Below are 21800 nucleotides of genomic sequence, written 5' to 3' on the forward strand. Positions count from 1 at the left end.
CAGTAAACAGCAAAACAAAATATGTGGGATATCACAGTGTGCTTCAGCTGTTGTAGGCTATTGAAAACCAAATATCTTATCAGGGTATATGGTTCCAGATGGCTGCAAAGATAATCTAGCCGCTTTCTGCTAAAGGTCGGCTCCCAACAGGCTATTCGTTGAGGACCTGGGTTTGATTCCTAGTACCCACACCATGGGCTCCTAACTGCCTATAACTGTAGTCTTAGGAACTCTGCTTCCCTTTTCCAGCTTCTGTAGACACCAGGCATATACAAATATACATGCAGGTAAAACATTCAGACACAATTAAAAAATATGAAGACAATCCAAAATCCTATCAAGAGGAAAGCGAGCAAAGAGATAGACCACAACCCATCTGCACAATGGTCTCCTGGTCAACAAAGAGAACAGAGCACAGGAACACAAACACATGTCCTTAGAAACATCCAGTAAGCAAAAGTAGTCAGTCTCCACCAAATACACCCAAGAGGCATGTCAACATAACAACTTATTCCAAATAGAGGTTACATGGACAACCAAACTTACACACAGTCCTCATGGAAACCATCAGTGGACACAGAAGTCGGTGGAGAATGGGTTATTTGTATGATGCCAGGGGCATTTTATCTCTGGACTATGTGTAGTCACCACTCTGCCCACATGGCCACACATGGGTGGCCTCCAGCAAACTGGGCTTTCCGATGTGATATGCTATCCTTAAAATGATCTAGCTAAAATCCTGTGGCATGAAAACCATCACACTACTAGATCAAACTCTAGACACAGAAACTATGGAACACCTAGACAGGCAAAGGGTACCAGGGCCCACACAAGCTGAGTCACAGTTTACACATTCTGTAAAGCCATTGGCTGCTACTCACAGTCAGTATGACAAGACAAAACAAACCAGGTAAGACTGATTTCTATAAAAAGAAACCGAATACAATGGGCAAACATTAATTTGGTCCCTGTTCAGGAAAAAGAAATCCACAAAAGCATTCTTGGGACAACTGTAGAAATTCAAATGTTTAAACTGAGTAAGTAACTATTCTGGAATACTGCTTTTATTATTCATGGTGTGTGGGAGACTTTGAGATGGGTTTTACCATGTAGCCCAGGTGGGCTTTGAACTTGAAAACCTTCCGCCTCTGGAATGCCCAACATTCGAGGCTTAGTTATTAAATTCTCAAGTAGGACCAATAGTATCACAGTGATGTAGGAAAATGTCCCTATTCTTGGGAGATGCACACAAAGATATTTACAGGTGGAGCAATGAATTCTATAATTTATCTTCACAGCAGACAAAGAGTATAGGGATGCTTACAATACTTTCTGTAGTAAAAATGATTGCCATCAGGCTCACAGGGAATGGCACTATTAGGAGTTGTGTCATTGTTGGAGTGGGTGTGGCTTTGTTGGAAGAAGTGTGTCTTTGGGGGTAGGCTTTGATGTCTCAGAAGCTTAAGCCTTCCTAAGATAGGCCACAACCTATCAGTTTCACATCTCTGCCTGCAGATCCAGAATGTAGAATTCCCAGTTCCTCCAGCACCATGTCTGACTGCATGCTGCCATGCTTCCCACCATGATGATAATGGACTGAACCTCTGAAACTGTAAGTCAGTCAAAATTAAATGTTTTGCTTTATAAGAGTTGTAGTAGTCATTGTCTCTTCACAGCAAGGAAACTCTAAGACACTTTCTTTTACAAAACAATTATAGACTTATTCTGTGTATTAGTGTATGGCTTTTAGCCTGATGCACAGAGATCAGAAGAGTGTGTCAGATCTCCTGGATCTGGAGTCACCTTGTGAATGCTGGGAACCAAACCCAAGTCCTCTGAAAGAGCAACCAGTGCACCTCAATGGGCCTTACAACGCTCTCCAGCCCTTAAAATATTTCTTATGCAAATGTATTTATATTAAAATTATTCCCAGTAAAAGAAGTGAACATATTAAAGTGAAAAAGGACATGGGTGTATTGTGGTCACCAGACTAGGACTCTGGAGCAGAAGAATGAGATCTGTGAGAAAACTAATCAAACTGAAACCCAAATAAATTCAGTCACATGTTTATTGATGCTACAGTATGTGATGGTACTTGGTTATGTAGGACACTATGTAGTGGGGAAGCTGCATGAAGAAACTCCTTTGACCATCTTTGCAAAATGTCTAATATATATCTAAAATTACACCAAATAAAGTTTTAACACGAAGGCAAGTACTATGCAAAAACCAGACATTTTATTGCATTTAACATAACTGAATAACTTCAGGGTTCAATGTCACAATGGCCTAGTATAACAACAATCTTGTTTGACCTGAGAACATTATGTAGATGAGAAAGTCCCTGTGGAATGGTACGTCAGAGAAAGCTGCAGTTGTGTTCAGGGCTTGCACAGAAGAGCTGCAGCAGACATGGGCCTTGGTTCTTAGAAGATGTAAAGCTGCCATCTGAGCCACAGCCACCTTGTTCTTCGGACTCTGCAGCACATCCCTTACTCCCTTTTGGACATGATTTGGAATGTCCACTTGCGCAGCACTGTCTTCAACGGAATTATAAAGGGAGGCATAAAGTAGTTTCATTTGCATCCTAGTAGCCAACTTGACCCAAGGCCCAGCCACATCAGGACCAAAGTTATCTGTGGAATTCTCCAATAGACTGAAGTGTCCTCATTAGCTCATGAGATCTTAGTGATAGCCTTCCTCTTACTGAAGGGTAACATAGAGCACCGTCCCCACCCCTGTCTCCGGGGAGTTACATACACAACCTATAGGTCCCTTTCTAAAAGATCAGAATGTTCCTGCCAGGCTCCCAACCACTGATCACCTCCTGGGTCCACTCAGATCCATGCTACCCATATTCACACCTCCCCTCTGGCTTTCTGTAGCTCTCACAACTGTGGCTGACATGAAGAGTCCTTTTGGCCTCTGTCTAAGGTAGGCTGTGGATGAGAGGACATAACTGAAAGCCGGCAAAACCCATGGCTTCCTTTAAAATCAACATCACTACTTAAGATTTATGTGCCACTTGGATCACAAGGTAATGAGGAATACAGGCTGTGGGGTCATACGACCAGTGTGCAATCTTGGCTTCACGGGCATTGAGGGTGCCTTGAGCAACTCATCTAGAGGGTGGAGGTGACCATAATACCAAGGTCATAGAAATGACAGCAGAGCTGGAGCAATGGCTCAGCCCTTAAGAGTACTTCCTGCTCTTGCAGAGGACCCAGGTACAATCCCCAACACCCACGTGGTAGCTCACAACCATCTACAACTACACTTCCAGGGGATTCAATGCGCTCATCTCACTTCCTCGAACACCAGGCATGCATGCGGTGCACATACAGACATGGAGGTAAAACACTAACACATTAAATAAAATTTTAAATCTTTAAAACATTTCAAATTAAACATAAAACCTAGATGGCATATCCATGTTTGCTACCCAGTGAGGTGCTTGATAAACCTTATCGGTCTATTTTGTACCAACCTGCTTCCTGCTGTTCTTCTTCATGGGGAGAAGGGGCTATATATATTTTTATATTTTCATTCACTTACTTTGTGTGTGTGTGCACACGTGTGTGCTCGTGTGCATGTTTGTGTATATGTGTGCATGTACATACATACCTTAGGGCATCACTGCATCAACTTTCTGTGTGCTCTGAGAATCAAACTTAGATTCACCACATTTGTGTAGTTAAGTTTTACATACTGAGCTATTTCCCAGGTCTATGTGTGTGCTCAGAGACATAGACTCATATAGCTCAGGCTGGCCCTAAACTCATTATATAGCAGAGGATGACCTAAAACTCCTGATTTATATGTTACTGGAGAGGCCGGATCCAGGGTTTCATACATTCTAAGGCAAGGACTCTGCCAACTGAGCTATATCCCCAGCTGCCATTTTATGTTTTAAAAAACTTTCCCCCAATCATCAGCTCTGTTGTCTGGGGACTAAAAGAGACATCAGAAGCCATTCAGGTCTGTCTTGGGGACAATTTAAACTTCCCCAGGGAAGTCCTTCCACTCCAGCCTGCCAAACACACATCAAATGTCACTCACATTATCGGGGTGCTCAGGAGGCTCCACACTTTCCACCACTTTATAAAAGTGTGTCACAACTATGAGACCATCTGAGCAGACCTGCCTTCCTCCCACAAAAGGGGGCTGCCTGCTTCTTTGATCCCCAAAGAATTCTACAAAAGCTTTTAGAGATTCAAATGCCCATAGTTGACAGAAAGTCTCCTGAGAAGACATTCCTTTTGCCTGCCTCTTCTGGCCTTTCTGAATAAGTCAACAAGAGAAGTGTGGCTGTGTTGGTAGCTTCTCTTTGGCTCTTAGTGATCTGCATTTTAGCCAGAAGCAAGCAAGCTTTAAGCTCTAGCAACTAGAGGCAGTCAAGAACATCTACCAGGAACTCAATAACACTGTCATGTGTGTATTTTGCCTATGGTTACCGTAGGTTACCACTTTATAGCAATTGGCATGATCTCCATTTACAAGAGAGACATTTCCAATGTACATGTGCAACTGTTAAAAAAAGAAGGCATGTCGAAGAGGCTAAGAAATCAGGTTTATACTTAGTGAAAACATAACACAGCTGTCTGAGACCCTCACTGGCCCAAAGCTGAACTCTAAACTATGCTCTCTGTCAGTACAAATGATGGTCATGTGAACAGATAAAATGAAATGAAATTAAAAGTTTGCACATGCCGAACAATGGTGGCACACACCTTTAATCCCAACACTTGGGAGGCAGAGGCAGGCAGATTTCTGAGTTCGAGGCCAGCCTGATCTACAGAATGAGTTCCAGGACAGCCAGGACTACACAGAGAAACTCTGTCTTGAAAAAAAATTCGCACAGTGATGCCAGGTGTGGTGGCACACACCTTTAGTTCCAGAACTTGGGAGGCAAGGCAGGTGGATTGTCCTGGTTTACACTGTGAGTTCTAGGACGGCAAGGGCTACGTTACAGTGACTTTGTCTCAAAACGCAAACAAAAATATATTTATATATTCAGGAGCTACATTCATATATTCAGCAGCCACTCATGGCAAATGCTGTGTTCACAGTATAGCCACAGAACTTGTCCATCATCCCAGACAGTGAGACCGACAGGTCAGCTGCTACTCACCTGGCTTTGCAGTCAAAGGCTATGCTTCTCCCAGAGTAGTGGCCTCTTCTCAGGCGTGGCAGAGGAGCACCCTAAGGAAGCAGGCCTCTCAGATGAGGCTCCCTGAACCAAGTGAGGGTAAAATAGCCTTTTGGGGTTGCCCAGTCCTGTAGAGAACAAAAGCCAAAGCACAACAGGAGGAAATGTCCAGTCACTCTCCCTAAGAGACTTTCCTTAATCTTTAGAAAGAGCCCAAGACTGCAAGGGGCAATCTGAATTCACAGCAGGCTTGGCTGAGCTGGGCAAGGTGGTCCAAGGCTTCTCAGACCGAGATAGTTCCTTAGTGGTCCAGTATAAGGCAAGACAAACTAGAGACCAGGAACCAACCTGCCGTCTGGGATGGCCTCCAGGCAAGAATGTCTCCCCTGACCCTTAACTTCTGACTTTTGTTTATTTTTGTGTTTTTTGAGACAAGATCTAGTTACATAGTCTAGACTGGTCTCAGTGCCACTTTCAGCAGTTTTAATATTTTAAACCATTATTCAAATAAATATACAATAATCTGAATTTTGCTTCTTATCCTAAATCCTAAATACTTACTACCTAAACCTTAAAAAAAAAGTTTGAAAATTCTGGTCTAATCCCAGTTTTATCTGGTACACCCAGTCACTCCTCCCCACAAAACATACATATATATATATATATATATATATATATATATATATATATATATCAAGATTTATTTATTCTCCTGGGTGATGCTGGTGCACCTTTAATCCCAGTACTCAGGAGGCAGAGGCAGGAGGATCTCTGTGAGTTCAAGGCCAGCCTGGTCTATATATAAAGCGAATTCCAGGACAGCTAGGGCTACACAGAGAAACCATGTCTAGAAAAGGCAAAGAAAAAAGTTTCAGTTATTCTGTGTATAAGAGCCTTTTGCTTGTATGTGAAGACCTCCTCTCTGGGGAGACCCTCACTCAAGTCTCAGAAAGTCATGGCCACCCAAAAACTCGCAAGACACTGAATCTGGATGCAAACAGCAGAGGCTTTATTCAGGAGAGTTAGCTAGGCTAACGGTCAATTCGTTTGCCCACGAAAGAACTGAATTGACAAAGACTGTCTGGCTGAGGGGGTTTTTAAAAGGGGAAAAACACAAGCCAGGGGAGTGAGGAGGGGGTGAGGGGTTTGCTAAGGAAACATAACATAAAAATAGCGGAAAATTCCAGAGGAGCCCAACCTAAGTGAGTCAGAGTCATGTGGAAAACACTCGGTATACTCATTCTTGCCATGTCATTGTGGCCTTGCCCTGTCACTTGCTCAACTATTTCTCAGTTGCTCCAGACACAGCCCTGCCCTGTCATCATGGTCACTAGTTTCTCAGCACCACCTAGATAACTCGCATTCCTCTCTTCCCTTTGTGGCTAGCTGGTTCCTGAAACCAGCCAGTCTACATTTTTAGCTTGCTTCTGAGAAAAATGTCCATGCCCTTTAAAGTGAGGCTTAGAGAAAAGCCTATATACATTTTATAAAATGATTTTTATAATTTTTCACTCTACATCCTCCACTTCTTCTAATGACAGTTTTTAACCATAAAACTTAGATTTTACAAACCCTGCCCCACTTCTTCTAATGTAAGCTTTAATTAGCAAAAGTAAAAGCAAAATTATAAGGGGTCCAGTGAGAGAGAATAGCGGGGTAGTTTTCCACGGGGATCTATTAAACCAACTTTTAAACCAGTTTTGTTTTGTTTCTCTGTCTTTGGTCTAATCTCTCTCTGAGTTTGTTCACAGAGTCTCTAATCACCACTGAATGGTCTATATAAAAACAACATTTTCCTCTAAAAGCAATGTATAAACCACCTCTTTTTAAAAAAAAAAAAACAGTAAATAGACCAACATCTATGGCTGCTCTTAATTCATGGAAACAATAAGGGGTCTGAATTAGCGAAGTGGTGCCTGTTCTCATACCTGCAGCCACTCCTAATCTCAGTATGACAGTCAAGGTCAAGGAGATGGGCTCTTTGTGGAAGCGTCTTAGGCACATCTCAAACTCATTTTCAAGGGTATCAGCAGGGTGATATAAGCCCGTGGGACCAGCTGTACAAGTATATAATAATCGTTGGCCTCATCAAAGACAGAAGTAGATGTATAAAGGGTTAATCTTGAACTGCAAGCTCGCCATTTATCAATCTCAGGCACTAAGTATCTGTTAGCAGGGTTCCTCGGGCTCTATTCTATTGGCTAGGGGGTCTCAAAAAATTTCTATTTCCTTCAAACACACTTCTAAAGTTACCCTCTGACTTTTACATACATCTTGTGGCACACAGTTGTCTACATACACATATAATCACATATATAATAAAGAGAAATTGCAAAAGGAACAAATCTATATAACTCTAGATTCACATTTAGTTCTTATCCTTTTGTGGGTGATTTTAATCTTGGAATCACAAGCTGTCATTTAACTTTGGGTGTACACATGCTAAGCTCCACCCTCTAAGGCTGTATTACCCCTATGCCTCTAGGGTGGGGATATTTCAGGAGTCAAGGCCTGCTGCTCTTTGGTCTTGTAGAACAGCAGGTGACTTTGAGCTTGAAGGGGTTGTTCAGGTGTCTGGCTGTTCTCCAGTGGACATCAGGCACAGGTGTTGGTGAACTTCAACAGAGGTCAGATGGTCAACAGCACCAGGAACAATCTCTTGGTAGCCTGAAAAATCATCTCTCACACAAGAGGGACATTCTGGGTGTGGAACAGGGACAAAGGAACCTCCCAGACAACGCCAATTCCCGAGGGCAATTTAGTTAAGGTCTCTTTTAGGGTTCTGTTAATTCTCTCTACCTGTCCTGAGCTTTGGAGACAGTACAAACAATGGAGCTTCTAATTCGTCTCTAATATCTCTGACAATTTTCTGACTTACCTTAGAAACAAAAACAAGACTGCTATCTGATCTAATTGTCTCAGATACTTGAAACCTCAGGAAGATCTCTATTAATATCTTCTTGGTTGTCTCTCTGTATATACTCTAGGCTGTTCTCTCCTAGGTATTTTCTTTTTCTTTTTCTTTTTCTTTTTCTTTTTCTTTTTCTTTGGTATACAGTCCTGTGGACATGGGCTGTGACAAAAGCATACCTGTTGTCCATGCAGATGTTGATTTTCTTGTCGGCCCCAAGTTTCAAGGTTGCTCTCTGTACCGAAGAGCCCAGGGTTGGTGAGTCAGCCCAGATGACATTTGTGTCCACCACAGTAGCACCGGCTTGTCTCTGACCAGCATGGAGAAAACTGCTCCTGTCTGTAAAGCAAGTTGCCTTGGCTCCTGGCCGGAGTCAATAGGAGAAGCCTTTCCTCTACCCATGAGTTCTTGTCAGTTAGTTACAGCCCATCGGGTAGGAAGAGTATCTGGGCCCCTATCCTGGGGAGTAACTCTCAACCCGACAGAGGGTAGGGACAGTCTAGGATGACCATAAATGAATGGGATACCCAGACCATCTCTTGGTTCACCATTTTTTGGGTAGTCCATGAATACATTTTGGCCCATCGGCTTGGAGGAGGACCCTGTTGGGCAAGTCCAAGCCCCATCTATCTCAATCACTGTCTTCACGCAGCTAACTGGCTCCTTTACTTGCAATGTGCACACTGGTCTTATCTCCCTTTGATTGGAATCCCTCTTCTCTGCTTTTTCTTAACTACTATAGCTAAGCATTTCTGTAAATTCCTTTCCTGTAACCTTTCTTTTTCTTTACCTCTCTTTTTATCTTTTTTCTTTTTCTTTCTCTGCTCTTTTCTTTTCTCCCTGATATGGTAGACTTTCTCAGCAACTTACACTAAACCTTTTATCTTCTTTCTTTTCCTTTCTCCCTGACATAGTATACTTCTCCAGCAACTTACACTAAATCTTTTAATGACTTATCTTGTAGTCTCTCTAGCCTCTGAAGCCTTGTCTATACTGACAGAATGTCTCTGTGAGCTAGTCTAGAAAGGCTGTGGGCAACTCATCTGATCCCTGTTTAACCTCATGTGCCTTGGTCAAAATTAGTGAGGTCTCATGTAGCTCTCTCAAGATCTGCCAATGGGATCTGGTGTGGGCTTTTAGGTGTCCCTTACCTTCTGTCACATGAAGGTCTCAGTCACATCTGGTCAGAAGTAATCTGCTGTTGACCACGGCCTGATCAATTGATGGGGTCCCCATGTCTAAGGGAACATTCCTTTTCCAGTATCTTCTCTCGCTCTTTCATCCTGAAGAGCACTCCTGACAACCAGAACCAAGGGTCTTGGGGAAGAAAGGCTTTTATCCTATCTATTGTTTTGATCACCTGTAAAAGCAGTAAATAGTCTAGAACTCTGTACAGACTGATGTATTTGTGAGGCTGCATGAGTGCTGTTCACATTACATTAGAGACCACAGCCTAGTTCAGTCTGCAAACAGTACCTTGTCTACAGGTGTAATGTGAGCTCACCTCTAAAGCTTAAGAAAGAAACCAAATCAGAATGAATAGTCTTATCTATAGCATTTCACAGCAAGGACTGTTAAGATGTTGAAGGCTCACACAGTATTAACAATTTTTTAAAAAGGCAACTTGAGTTATATTTGGCACTTATTTGAATTTATCTATTAGGGACATACTTATAGACAATTTATTTGTATTCAACTTTTGGCATAGTTCTATAAAAACCTTTTAAAGGATTATTTATGATTAAAATACTATTTTAGAAGTGATACACGACAAGAACAAGAACGTAAACATTTTTATATCTAACATAAGAGCACAAGCTCTTTATTACTTCCTCAATTTCATCCTGTCTGAACTCTCATCTTTGAACCAAACCTTGATGAAAGTCTCATATAAACAACGAAATTGCCAGGCGGTGGTGGCGCACGCCTTTAATCCCAGCACTTGGGAGGCAGAGGCAGGTGGATTTCTGAGTTCGAGGCCAGCCTGGTCTACAGAGTGAGTTCCAGGACAGCCAGGGCTACACAGAGAAACCCTGTCTCGAAAAACAAAAACAAAAACAAAACAAAAAAAAATGAAATTGTCTCAGACAGAAATGACTAGAAAGTCTATCAAAACGGAGGCCTATATATTATTTGCTCTTTGACTCAGAACAGCCTGTAACTTTTTGCAGCAAGCAACCTGTCCGACCTGCCTGCAAGCAGCTTTGTTGGTTCAGAGTTAAGCTGGAGTTACTTGTCTTGGCACTACTTACTCCTCTGCCAAGTTTTTAATCACTTGGGCCCCATCTTCACAGGCGGCTGGTGGGAAGCTGCTGGGTTGTCGTGGGCAGGCCACCTGAAGCGTGATGCCCCTCATCAAAGGACCCACCCACCTCTCTGCTCTGTAGCAGCACTTTTGTACTGGTGGCTTCATCTCTTTCTCTGCCGGTGTCACGTTATCTCTTTTTAACCCAGGATGTTTTACACAGTTTCAGTCCAAACAAAAACAAAAAAAGTCAGTCAGAGTCCAAGAACATATAGAACAAACAACACAGACAGCTCACCCCTGCCACAGGTAGCACAGAGACTAAATTACACAGTCAGAACATAGAAAGACTGTCAGAAAACCACCTGCCTAGACACACTGTAGCCACTCTGCTGCATGGTGGTGGTGGGGACAGCCGCCATTTTGGATGTAGTCGTCAGAGCCAAACGATCTGCTGGGAAACATAGTTCTCAGGCTGGCCGCCATCTTGGATGTAGTCTAACGGCCAGTGGCATCCTGCACATCCACCAATCAATCACTTGTGACCGGAGATGGCCAGTGTGTGAGAGACCAGGGACATGTCTCAACCGTGAGTGCCAACATCATTCTAGAAAAAACAGATGGCTGGGAGTGTGTCCCCTCTACCAAGAGGGCCACTGTATCCTCCCCGGCATCCAGATGGGGGTCCCTGTCCTCCTGAGACGTCTCTCAGGGCACAGCAGCTGGTGACCCCACAGCATGTCTGCCGGTCACCCGTTTGTCTCCTCCCAAGACAGAAACGGTTTACTGTCTTTTACAAGACAGAAACGACTACCAAACCAAACCACAAGTGCACTTTTCAGAAACCAAAACAGTTCAGATGGACAGACACACAAGACAGGAAGAGAACCACGGGTGTGCCCTTACCTCCCTGTTGGGTTCTTGGAGATTAGGGTGGTCACAAAATTCCAGACGAGCACCCCAATGAAGACCCCCTCTCTGGGGAGACCCTCACTCAAGTCTCAGAAAGTCATGGCCACCCAAAAATTCGCAAGACACCGAATCTGGATGCAAACAGCAGAGGCTTTATTCAGGAGAGTTAGCCAGGCTAACAGTCAATTCGTTTGCCCACGAAAGAGCTGAATTGACAAAGACCGGCTGGCTGAGGGGGTTTTTAAAAGGGGAAAAACACAAGCCAGGGGAGTGAGGAGGGGGTGAGGGGTTGCTAAGGAAACATAACATAAAAATAGTGGAAAATTCCAGAGGAGCCCAACCTAAGTGAGTCAGAGTCATGTGGAAAACACTCGGTATACTCATTCTTGCCATATCATTGTGGCCTTGCCCTGTCACTTGCTCAACTATTTCTCAGTTGCTCCAGACACAGCCCTGCCCTGTCATCATGGTCACTACTTTCTCAACACCACCTAGATGACTCGCATTCTTCTCTTCCCTTTGTGGCTAGCCGGTTCCTGAAACTGGCTAGTCTACATTTTTAGCTTGCTTCTGAGAAAAATTTCCACGCCCTTTAAAGTGAGGCTTAGAGAAAAGCCTATATACATTTTATAAAATGATTTTTATAATTTTTCACTCTACATACGTATGTGCTCACAACATGCATGCTTAGTGTCCATGGACATCAGAAGTGGGTGTCTGAAGTAGAAACTTAAGGGTTTTTTAAAGAAGTCAGTTGTGTTGGAAGGTGTTTTGCTGGGGCAAACACATGAAGGTGTGTTTTCCTGAAGCGGACACAGGTGAAAGGCTAAGGCAGACTCGTGAAGGAACGTTTCACTGAAGCAGACACAGGAGGAAGGATGTTCTACTAAAGCAAGCATGTAAAAGGACACGTGATGAAGGATTCCTCGCTAATGATGAGAATGTATTGGTCTGCCTTACATTGTGTAATTGAGCATCCTGGAAGTCCTCTGCTCACGATAACCTGCACAGGGTCCCTTCGTGACTCTTGCCAAGGGTCCTGAGGCAAGCACATTTGGGGCAGCACGCAAGGGCTTCCTTCTAACAAGCACAAGGAGCCTCACAGACCTCCACCGCCTACATTCACTTCACTCAGGAGCAGACAGGGGCCACACACAGAGGCTGGTGTGGAAAGCCAGCTGGGACTGACTTGATGCCGAAACATACTGTGGTTAGACTTCAGATAGGCCTCCTCCTAGAAGGAAGAGATGGGTCTGAGAAACCCGTCTGCACAACAGGATGCAGTCAGACTGAGGTGTAGTCCAGCCTCCGATTTTTAGTCATGAGAGCTTTTGAGTCTCTTTGTGTTAGACCAATCTGGAGCAGACCCTGTCATATCAGAAAAAGGAATGGCAGGGCTGGAGAGATGACTCCATGCCTAAGAGGAATTGTTGTTACTCTTATAATTGACCCGGAGTGGGTTCCCAGCAAACACATGGTGTCTAACAACTGTCAGGACCTCCAGTTCCAGGGGATCAGAAGCCTTCTTCTAACACCTCAGTGAACACCAGAATACACATGATGCATGTACATACATGTCTATAATAAATAAACTTATACACAAAACTAACAAGGCCTCAAAAAAAGCTACAGTAATGTTACTTTAGAAGACTGCCATCATTCAGAAAAAATCAGCCTTAAAAATATTGAATTTAGGGTAGGGATTATGAGAACCCAGTGTAAACAGCTCTAGCCAAGGCCACAAAGCTCAGTAGAGGGACTTCTTCAAGTTTCTGTGACTCACTGTGGAGGAAATCTAAAGCATATCATCTGATCCCCTGAGAGGAAGAGACACTGCTGGGAGAAGGTCTGCTCTACATCTCACAGACAAGCTCTGACCTGCTGCTGGGAGCGGGCCAACTTCCCGTGTCCTACGAGAAAGTTGACAGACCTGGGAAGTGGCTGAGGGCCAGATACTGGCCTGGTATCAGAGGAGGGGGCTTGATCACAGTGGGCATGACCTTCCCCTGATACGAGGCAGGAATGCTGCTGGCTGAGCTACGGTTTCACAGCCTGGAGAAGTCAAAAGAATCAGTGGTTAGCAGAAGCCTCTAGTCAGGCTATTCAAAAGAGAATTTCACTTCTGCTTGTTCAAGAACATCTTCTCTCCTTTTACTGATTTCTAGATTCCAGCCTCCCTCTCTTTTGTCAAGTGAATGGGTCATTAAACTTTCCTGCATCCCAGTTAACAAGAAAGTTACGATTGATTGATTGATTGATCAGGTTTTTGTTTGAGACAGAGTTTCTCTGTGTAGCCCTGGTTGTCCTGGAACTCACTCTGTGGACCAGGTTGGCCTTGAACTCAGGTCTACCTACCTCTGCCTCTGGGTACTTTAAGGGGCAAGCTCATAAGTGAAATCTTTAAAATCCTCAAGTTTAGGAACCATGTGCATTTTTTTTATGCTTATGACAAACACTTAAGATTTATCCTGTACATGCCAAGTCGTGGAGAGCTCTTGGTGCCACCTTCTAGGAATTTGGCAGGGATTTGACATTGGGCTAGGACAAAAAAGTAGCGTCAAGATAATACAGCTGAGGAATGTTTTCTTTGTTTCTTGATGGGTCTTGTTAAGACCCTGAGTACAGTAATCATGGGACCTTTGTACATGCTCTGTTTGTTCCTTAACTACTCTGTTTATGCTTTAAGGCTGACCATATTCTTTGTATGTACCTAGAATGATATAAAAGCAGACTGGATGAAAAAAATAAACCAGCTTCAGCTTCAGCACTGGTTGGAATGTTATAGTGTTGACTAATTGTCTTTTTCTTTTCAGCCCTCACTCCCTCCCTTGAAACCTATTGGCTGACTGAGCTGGCCTGGTCATCATTCATGTCAACTAAAAAACTGAAGTCCAAAGCGGGGGTGGGGGGGTGGGGGGGTGGGGGGGTGGGGGGGTGGAATTCCATCTGTGTTGATGCGCAGACAGAGTTGTTATATTTACCAAAACATTGATTCAATGTGTGATATTGAAGAGGTCAGTTCAGGATGGGAGAGGCTAATTAACATTCCTCAGTTAGAGGACACTTGCTGGATTAACATTCCTCTGTCAGAGGAGGAAGGGAGAGGCTGATTAACATTCCTCAGCAAGGAAGGGAACCCACCTGCTGGTGGGGAAGGCCCAGAGCATGTAGCCCTGTTCTGCAGGACAGACCAACCCTTGCCACCTACAGACAAGGGAGGTTCTTGCCACCTCATTCCCTAAAGACCAATCAGTTTAAAAGTCACACTGTTCTGCCAAGCATACTGTGCCTAGTCACTGTTTCTCTAATCTACCCCTTAAACTAATAAAAACCAACCAAATGGGCTGCCCCGGGGTTGCCGCCTCTCCTTCAGGTACAGGACAACCCCAATGCATTGGATCATTAAAATTCCTCTTGCTTTTTGCATCAATTCATAACTCCGCATGGTTCACTCAGGGGGTCTCTGGTAAGCTAAGGCTCCCAGGAGTCTTACAATATAAAAGAAGAGAAAGAGAATGCTGGGGATGGAAAGGTTTAGATGCAATGGAGGTGGCTGTTTTAGTGACTGATGGGCTTATGTCATCAACAGTCTTACCCAGTTATAGGTCCTACATACTGTAATACTAAACTGTCAGGCACCATGCGCTCATGATGTTATTATTATAGCTTAAAAGTTATGTAGGTAATCAATCCCTTATGATTGAATTCAAGCCTGTTCTTCAAGAGAGAATTCATAGCTGATACTGTCAGCCTGATCAAAAGCCCATAGTGCTGGCTGGAGGCTATAGGCCTTATGATGAACTCCTTCTGTCTTGCTCAATGGACATGCTGCCAAATGCTTTCTAAATACTCAGGGTTAGTGCTGTTCTCAGTCTTGCAGAGATGCTTTAGCAAATTCTGCAACTTGAAACTGCTGAAGGTGCTCAGAGTAAGTGACAGTGAGCACTCAGCCTGCCGCCACCCCTCAGGCTAAGGGAGAATCATGGAAGGCGGGGTGTGGATGGGAAATGATGTGAAATTCTGTCTTCTGGACACATGGCCTTTGCACTCACACATGCATAGTAGCTATGGTTACCCAAACAAGATTGGACCTGCTATCATTCTATCATGGATTGAGGAGGGCCTCACGAGGCCCCACACCTCCCTGAGGAGCTATGGACAGTTAATGGCTGCTGGGGGTATGGTGGGGGGAGGAGTCATTTGATGTCAGTAGTGTAGCCGCTGGTGAGTTGCTCAGGCTTCAGTAAATAATTCCACATCCGTGCTCATGCAAGCAGCCCTAAGTAAACTCCGCAGAGCACAAAAAGCAGTCCTGAAAGGAAGGGGACATGTTGTGAGACAGGATGAGTTCAGAGGGAGGGAGACAAGGGTAGGAGAGGGTAATAGAGTGCATATAATCAAATCCATTATGCACGTGCATGGCATTATCTAGGAAAAGATTGACAAGTAGACTTTAGGGCCAGCAATTGCTCAGCCAGTAAAGATGTCTGCTGTCAAACCTGACAGCCTGAGTCTGATCACTTACATCCACATGGTGGAGGAAAAAAAAACACAAACAATCTCCACAAGCTGTCTTCTAATCCATTCCTGTTGACACACACAATAATAAACATAAATAGATTAATCTTAAATGTATTTTTAAACATCTGATTCAAAAGAAACATCTATAAAGGTTAGATACATAAGTGTTTCTGTCTGAAATCCATGCAGACTAGTTATTTCTGTATTACACACAGACACCAATACATTCTCTCTGAATGAAACACATAGTTTTCTTGTACACATGGGTTTATAGGAAAAGGATGAGCCTTGAGTTTAGAACTCAGAAGGGAAGGAACAATGCCCCATGCCTTGCAGTTGCTCTTTCCTGACTGTCCGGTAGTCCATGAGCTGGTCCAGCTCTTCATAGTACAAATGCCCCTCCCTCAATAGGAAAAGAAGATAGATGCTAGACGGAGCAGAGTAACTGGCCAGGGCTTGCGGGCCAGAATCTCATCCACCAGCTCAGTGGCTTTCTGAGAAACTCTAGCACTGTTTTCAGCCAAAAAAAAAAAAAAAAAAAAATCTTTTCAGTTTTTCGGCCATCAGCAGCAGAGCATTCTCCAGCCGTGTATACCTCTCCCCAACCCTTATCCTTCAGGGACGTATGCCGATGTACTAGAGCCGATGTACTAGAGACAAGAATGTGCTATTTTATCACACAAGTCCCTCTCCCCAGCCCCCATACCCCAAAGAGAGATTTATTTTTTTAAAAAAATTATTGATTCTCTGTTAATTTCACATCACCCCAATCCCACTAATTTCCCCGTCACTTGGTATCCACCCCCTACCTTTGCAACCTCGCCCCCACAAAAATAGGATAGAATTAAAAACAAATCTTGTCATGGAAGCTATACTGTATCTCCAAGTGTACCCTTTTGCCCACACATCCTTACTCGCAAATGTTCACGGCAATGACTCATTGGTCTGGTTCAAGTCCTCTGGCTTCTGCTACACTGTCAGTACTGGCCCTTCATGAGGACTCCTATTGGATATCCTGTTGTTGCCCTGTGTCATGGAGGTCCTGCAGTTTTGGATCTGCAGGACCAGCCCTTTCACTCACTCCAACAGATCATAAATGGGGTAGATGTTGGGATGGCCAACTCAAAGTTCTAGATCTGAGCCCGGGAAGTAGGTGACTTGGTCTGCCCACAAGCTCTCCAGCACTGCCCAGGCTAGGTTACCCAATGCTACAGCTGGCAAAGGGTAGACATTATTTCCTATTAACAATTATACAAAGGCTAGTTATGGTGGTACCTGCCTTTAATTTCAGCATTCAGGGGCAGAGAAGCTCTGTGAGTTCAAGGCCAGCCTAGTCTACATACTGAGTTCCAGGACAGCCAAAGCTACATAGCAGTGGTTTTCAACCTTCCTACTACTGGGACCCTTTAATACAGTCCCTCATGTTGTGGTGAATCACAATCATAAAATTATTTTTGTTGCTACCTCATAACTAATTTTGCTACTGTTTTGAATCATAATGTAAACATCTGTGCTTTAAATATCTTAGGCAACCCCTGTGGAAGGGAAATTTGACCCCCAAAGAGGTTGCAACCACAGGTTGGGAACCACTGACAAAGACAGACTCCATCTCAAAAAAAAATTGTTTTATGGAAATAAATTATAACAAGCAACAACTATGGGGATACATGGAATAAGTGTCAATAAAATTAATTCTAATTATTTACTTTGTGTATATGTGTGTGCCACGAGTGAGTTAGAAAGAGAGCAAGAGCCAGCCATGGTGAAGCTCTCCTTCAATCCCAGCACTGGGGAGGCAGAGCAGGAGGTATGTGAGGTCAAGGCCAGCCTGGTCTACAGAGTGGGTTCTAGAACAGCCAAAGCAGAGGAACCCTGTCTCAAAAACAAACAAACAAACAAACAAACAAACCCAAGGAGAGAAGAGGAAGAGGAAGAGGAGGGTGAAAGGAGGAAGAAGGGGGGACAAGTACACAGGCATGACATACATATAACTAACAGTCAGGGAACAACTCTCCAGAAGTCCAGACCCCTTCTTTGTTTTGAAGCAATTTCCCTTTTGTTTCTATCACTGTATATTATATACTCCAGGCTGGCTGCCCATACATTTCTGGGTAATTCTTTATCTCCCATTGTGCCATAAAAAGTGCTGTACAAAAAGTGAGATGCTGGTACAGGATGGAAATAAATTATAACAAGCAACAGCTGTGGGGATACATGGACTAAGTGTCAATAAAATTAATTCTAATTATTTACTTTGTGTATATGTGTAGAAGACAGGAACAAAGCTGAAGGGTGGATATGTCGTTTGACTCCAGCATCAGGACGCTGTGTGCTAAGAGGAAGAGAACTCGCAGAGGAGGTGGGCATGAGTTGGAAACAGCAGTCATGAGAGGGAGAGGGGTTACAGAGAGCAAAGAACTGCTCGTCTTCACTATATCCTTAAAGAGCGTCTTTCTAGCCTTGTACACCACAGGCTGGCACACAGGCTGGTGCTGCCATGTGCAGAGTAACCCACATCCTCAGTGGTCTTACAGTGTTTGGCAAGACCCTGTGGGATTTTAGAGCATACAAGGGCTTTCTGAGTTTCCCTAGAAACTCAGAAATTCTAGATCCAAAATCAGCTTCTCCATGCCTTCCTGGCTAGACAATAATACATAGATGTCTTCCAGTCTCTTCTAGTTCTGTTTGGGGAAGATGATTTCATGACAGTTTACTCTTAAATGGAGTCCCTACCATGCCTGGCCTGCCATGCATCACCATGTGCAAACCAATTCCAAGCCCTGGGGTCTTCAGAGCTGTAAGGGGCACGATCATGTTTGACTATGCCTTATACTCTGCTTATTAAGGTTATTACATGTTAGTCTTTCAGCTTTAGGCTTTGCAGTGTGAATATTTTAAATAGCTGTCTTGGCACAGAAGCTTCTCAATGCATACTGTGTGCAAAGTAGGCAACAAACTTGCTGTGAAGATCAGGAGAGCAGACATGACTGCTTTCACTCACCAGACACGGCTTATCAGAGAAAACAGTGTTTGCTTTGTGTGTGTGTGTCTGTTTTGGGGGCTTTTTTTGGTTTTTGATTTTTCAAGACTGGGTTTCTCTGTGTAGCCCTGGCTGTCCTGGAACTTGCTCTGTAGACCAGGCTGGCCTCAAACTCAGAGATCTGGCTGGGTGGTGGTGGCGCACGCCCTTAATCCGAGCACTTGGGAGGCAGAGACAGGCAGATTTCTGAGTTCGAAGCCAGCCTGGTCTACAGAGTGAGTTCCAGGACAGCCAGAGCTACACAGAGAAACCCTGTCTCGAAAACCCAAAACCAAAACCAACCAGCCACACAAACAAAAAAACCCCTCAGAGATCTGACTGCCTCTGCCTCCCAAGTGCTGGAATTAAAGGCGTGTGCCACTACTTGGTAACAGTGCTTTTTAAATTTTATGATCTGAATCTGGTCATTTATGAATGATAAATAATGTCCACATTAACCTAACACTATTCTGATCATAAAAATAGTAAATTACCTTCCAGCTTCACGACATGTTGAAAGCAGATTGAATGCTTTTTGAAGTAATAGTGATTCTTTTTTTACAAAAAAAGAAAAAAAAATTACCACTGAACAAACATTCCACTTACTTTGTGATGATTTCCTAAACGATTGTGCGTGATGTCAACACTTAAGTAACTAAACATAACTAGTCCCTTTCACAACTGACTCAAATTAAACTTTTCCCAGGAGACTGAGGTTTTTAATTAATAAAAGAGTGCTCTTTTACATTTGTACGATTCATGTGTAATGTGCCTGTAGTGTTTGCCTTCTCACCCACTCAGTACAACATAACCATAAGTTCACACTCAAGAGTGTGATGCTGAACAAAAACTGGCAGGCAGGCAAAAGATACACCGGGCCTTCGTAAAAGATGCTCAGCCTCCCCAAGACAACAGAAACAAGAGCTCATCACTTTTCTCCCTCCAGACCCACTGTGACAGATGAATTTAGAACATTACCCCATGTATGCACATCTCTGCCAACTCTAGAAGCTATGGGGATGAACTAATTTTAGCTCCTCATGTTCCATAGCTCCATTCTGCGGAAAGATCTTCTGACTTAGCAATGAGCATCTGATACTGCTGGGAGAGGTGACCAGGGGTTCGCAGGAAAAGCATGCTCAACTGCTGCTAACCGGGACAGAAGTGAAGCCACGTATGCAGAGCCTGGGAGCCAGGAGACATGTGATGCATCTGGACTGAATAGAATAGCACAGGAGCTTCTGGAAAAAGAAAAAGACCAGAGAACTCACCTGTGTAGTAGAGAGAGAGAGAGAGAGAGAGAGAGAGAGAGAGAGAGAGAGAGAGAGAGAGAACAAAGGAACAAAGGAGGCTCCTGTTAGGCATTCCTCTTGCCTCCAGGAGGAAAAAAAAAAAAAAAGCCCTTTTCAACCTCTGACTACAGAGGCCAGGGTCAGGGTCAGGATAGAACAGGAACAGCAGACCTGACTGACGATAAGTGGGGAAGATGAAGGGCTCACGTGTACATTCAGGGAGCAAAGCGGGACTCATTTTCATTGGGTGTGTGTGGTAGCTCATGACTTTAATCCCAGCACTCGGGAGGCAGAGACATTCGGATCTAGGAGTTCAAGGCCAGCCTGGTGTACAAAGTTAACACAGTGAGACCCTTGTCTCAAGAACAAGCATGAAAGCAGGGTTATTTTTAATGCATTCTCGTCCATGCTAGAACAAAGAAATGGATGAGAAAGCATAGAAAACGCATACTTAAAAAAAAAAAAAAAGAGGCTGGGCAGTGGTGGCTCACGCCTTTAATCCCAGCACTTGGGAGGCAGAAGCAGGCGGATTTCTGAGTCTGACGCCAGCCTGGTCTACAGAGTGAGTTCCAGGACAGCCAGGGCTACACAGAGAAACCCTGTCTCAGAAAAACAAAACAAAACAAAAAAAGAGTTTGGGTGGTGACCTCAATGGTCTGCAGCCATTGTGTTAGAGAAGCAGCAGGATCTGGAGAAGGATACTAGCATCCGGCTTGTAACTCGTCTGACACCAGCACCTGAGGGAGGGCTCAGCACAGGCCTAGCACCTTGCATCTAGATGAAAACAAATGGAAAAGTAAGACCCTGCGGCCCCGCCCCTCTTCTTAAGCTGGTCATCTGTTTTCACAGTGAGGGAAAGTTGGTTAACACAAAGCTTAAGAGAACTTTAAAAAGGAACAGTCTGCGACACTTAACCGCTAAGAAGACAGAAGCTAGCGCCAAAATACGGCCCCAGACTCTACAGATGGTAACCCATTCTATAACACAGTGACGGGATGTTTTAGGCTCTCTTTTATTTGAGACCAGGTCTACATAGCCCAGACTCCGGGGCTGAAGTGACCCCATCCTCTGCTTCTGCCTCAAATGCAGGAATCGTATATGGGCGCCACCGGACCTGGCTGCGTGACTGTTCCACAGGTATAGCAAAGTTGTTTTCAGTGATACATAGAAAAGGTACTTTTGTGGTATCTACAAGCCTTTCTTCCTCAACTAAAAGCAGTTACTCCGGCTACAAATATGAACTTTCAAAGTATGCCGCGTGCAAAGAAAAGGCACCTCTTGTTTAAAGCAGGGTTTGTCTCTAGAGACACTATTAGAACTGATGCTTACTTTTGATGGATTCATGAGGCATGATTACAGTGCAGGAGGAACATTCCGTATTACACTACTCCATCAGACTACAAAGGGGGACCATCATCTTCAACATCCTGCAGTGCGTGAGCAAGGTCCGATTTCGAGACAAGGAGAATTATTTTCAATACAAGACCATGATCCTGCAAGCGGTGGCCTATGATTGTAGCACAATCCCTTAAAACACACACACACACACACACACACACACACACACACACAAAATACAGGCTACTTTTTAATTTAATAACAGAAAAAAAATCAACATCACCACTACACATTTAAGCAAGCAAGGAGTAAGACAATGTTTTTGTTCTATTCATGTTAGTGAAGTATAATCTTTTCTGAAATTATAAAATCCTTTATAAGATTGACTATGCTTAAAGTTTAGTAAAGAAAGC

The 21800-nt window shown here is 43.8% G+C and overlaps 1 long non-coding RNA gene across 3 annotated transcripts in view; it reads right to left on the minus strand.

The window, feature by feature from the left end:
• Positions 1–2080: 2080 nt before the first annotated feature.
• Positions 2081–21800, minus strand: part of LOC143434937 (uncharacterized) — a 28740-nt gene continuing 9020 nt past the window's right edge. For 2 of the 3 annotated variants that reach the window (XR_013104814.1, XR_013104813.1), the window contains 4 exons: positions 9212–9356; positions 8240–8399; positions 5132–5277; positions 2081–2540 (listed from right to left, as the gene is read on the minus strand). This is a non-coding gene — a long non-coding RNA (uncharacterized LOC143434937). Of the gene's footprint in view, positions 2541–5131; positions 5278–8239; positions 8400–9211; positions 10287–21800 lie in introns of those variants that run through there. The other variant, XR_013104812.1, reaches the window with a different exon arrangement.

The sequence above is a fragment of the Arvicanthis niloticus genome, chromosome 18 (genome assembly GCF_011762505.2).
Source record: "Arvicanthis niloticus isolate mArvNil1 chromosome 18, mArvNil1.pat.X, whole genome shotgun sequence".
In the NCBI taxonomy this organism is placed as follows: domain Eukaryota; kingdom Metazoa; phylum Chordata; class Mammalia; order Rodentia; family Muridae; genus Arvicanthis; species Arvicanthis niloticus.